We start from the raw sequence: 3,249 nt of genomic DNA, 5'->3' as shown, positions 1-3,249 counted from the left end.
CTTTAATGGAATCACCCCCATCTTGCAGTTATAAGACAAAATATGGAAACTCCCTGCCTTTCAAAGCAAATGGCTCATAAGGGCTTTTGGTTAAAAACTAAAGGTAGAGAACACAAAGCAAAATCCTTCACAGCAGACTCCCACATTACGCGCACACATACACACACACGCACACACATATTTATATTTATAAAATTAGAGACTATTTTCAACCAAGACAGATACTTTGATTTTACATAACCAAGGTCTATCTTATTCTACAGGATATCCCGAGACTTACACTGAACATTTCACAAAGTGAGACAGCATTCCCCATAATCATGGTAGCATGAAAAGGCTGCTCTTACCTGCCCTATTCTTATTAGAAGTTGTGAAAGGAAACATGAGCATTGACTTGAAGTAATAGAATAGAAGAATACATATGAGCTACTGCCATTATTTGAACATAAAGGAAAACTTCCCAAAGTTACAAAGTCTGAAATATTATTAATTTTATGTTTTTCTTGAGCAAATACATTTTTAAATCTGCAGTTTATATCCGCATGCACATACATCCTAATATACTATCAGGTACACATGTTTTTATCACTGTGGTCTCAAGAAAAGCTTTGAATAACTTGATTTGTGCCATTTAGTAGATCATGTGGCAAAACTGAAGTCAATGAAAGTTTTCTATTGATTACAAGAAGAGGATTGGGGTACTGAATTTGGTACACAAAACAGTGACTTCTGTCACAGAAGAAAACTGACTCCATTTATGTACTGTTCATTGATTTAAAAGGCCTAGATGAAAAATCATTTCTTGGATCAATTTTAAATGTAACCCTGGCATTCTTAACCGTGTTTTGGAGAAGGTCTAGACAGGTGCAAACGGAAGCCTTCTCAGAGGATTCTGACTGCACATCCCACACACGCTGCAAATCATCTCAGCAACCCCTTTGTGGCCAAACAGGTATCTTGGTGTGGATGTTTTATGTTATATTTTCCCACATTTCATTTTTCAGCTTGAAATTATGAAGGCTGCAAAACTCACAGAGGGGGAGGGTTAAATATACTAGAATATAAAACTAGATAGTTAATGAGATGGAAAAGTAATTATAAGCAAAACAAACCTACAGACAAAGACGATGAATCAGATAACTACAGGAATGCCAAGGCGGGGAAAGAAATACACCCTTGCAGGGGAAAAGTGTGGCACAGAAGAAGGACACCATTTCCCAGACAGAGTAGAGAACCTTAGGTAAAAACAGTAAGTCGGTAAATGCTGGGGCCTAATACAAAGTGAACAATATTAGGATCAGAGTAAAACATCTGTTTAAACAGCTGCAACCATTCACCTGTGGTGTTAGGTCTGTGTTATTCTGCACACCTATTTCCCCCAGCTGTATTAACACTCAATGTAGTCATGCTCATCCCTTCCCTGATAGTACATTCTGATGTTCAAAAATCAATTCAGAACCTGTTGAAGAATGCTATTAAAACTAAATTTTGTGCAGAACAATTTTATTGATTTAAGTCACTAGAATCATGCTTTGTGGAGAAGAGTCAAAAACATATCCTTATTTTACTCTTTTACTGGCCAACTTAATTCTTGAGGTAGTAGAAACCAAGAAATTTTTTTCAAGCTGTGGTGTCACTTACTTCCCAGAGTTATAACTAGATTGAACCCATTTTGTGAGAGTCTCTTTATAAATTAATAGAATACTTACAAGCAAGGCCAGCAGGCTATCCCAGATCTATTTTTAAACACAATATTTTGACTCCTTTTTATTCACAATACTAATATATCCTCAAAGAAGTTTCTCCACCAACTTCAAAAAATTTAAATCTTACTACTATCACCTAGTTTCCATATATCTTAAAAGGAACAGTTTTCAGTAAAATCTTTAGGAAATTTCAGCAAAAATGTACAAAAATAGATTAATAACATGTTCATCTTTCTTTATGTACTTAGATTAGACCAACTCATTTCCAAAAGAAGAGGAAAAATTAGTTATGCATTTTAGTCTTAACAGACATACAAAGCAGGAGTAAATTATATCACTCATTTCATCTCTCCAGTGTATAACTGTAATCCACAGCCATTTGAACCAACTCTAATAATCCAGGTGTTAAAATTGGCCTTTAGGAGCCTAAAGATAAGCCTGTGTAGCAGATGGTCCCCTAATTTATTTAAATTCTCCCCACAAATCTCTACAAATTTACTAGTATCTGGTAATACATCTGCTCTAAACACTAACATACATAGGCTACTCACAAGCTGCTCTTCTGCAAAACACCAGCCTCATATAATATATTTAAAACCATTTAGTGACCTTCAATGATTGAAAATACCAAGCAGTGGTACATAACTAAAAAAAGATCATATACCTTCCCTCCTGGAAAAAAAAAATCAAGTCTATTCTAATGGAATAATAAAACCTAATCCTCCTACTCTAGGGATGACCGCTTCTGTTAAGATTTTTTCTGCTTGTTTAAATTAATTTTATATGCTTCCTAAGTAATTCTAAATTCTCATCCTTGCCAGGTAAAGCAATTTCTAATAGAAACACAAACATTAATTGAGTAATTTTGTTTGGTAAGAAAGAGGGGAATGGAAATAAGAAACCTTTTCTAATCCATTTACATACATAAACAGAATAATACTTCATACATCTGAGACAATAACTTTTTCACTATCTTTCAGATAGTATTCTCAATAGACAAGCCAGTTTTATGCAGTATTATTTCTGCTAAGAGAAGTAGAAGAAACTGCAAATTATCAAGTTATATAGAATTATCCAATACCTACTGTCTCAGCCATCAGTATTTCACAACTACAATCTCATCCACAGAGTTATTGCAAAGATTAGAGATCTAGAAGTCATATTATTTTTGAAGGTTGCTACCAGGATATTTTCCAATTGCATACACAAGTTAACCAAAATAAAAATATATATATGCAAGAAATATTTTAAATGTAACTTTATAACTTCTAGTTATTTTGATACAATGCAATTCAACAGGATATTTTGCTAGAGTAGCACAAGCAAATTCAACCTCTTAAAAACTGGAACGTCCTTACCCAGTTCTTTTTTGTCATCTAATGCTATTAACCAGTTTAAACTCTGGGCGACTAAAATTTAGCCTTTAATACAGCATTCGAAATGGATATTGGAGGAAGAAAAAATATCAGAACAGTAGGCACTAAGCAACTACATAACTAAGTGTCCAGTCAGTGATCAAGAGCATGCTAACTTTTATAGAAAA

The sequence above is a fragment of the Apteryx mantelli genome, chromosome 3, assembly GCF_036417845.1.
Source record: "Apteryx mantelli isolate bAptMan1 chromosome 3, bAptMan1.hap1, whole genome shotgun sequence".
Taxonomy (NCBI): domain Eukaryota; kingdom Metazoa; phylum Chordata; class Aves; order Apterygiformes; family Apterygidae; genus Apteryx; species Apteryx mantelli.
Note: the sequence above shows the minus strand (reverse complement) of the source record.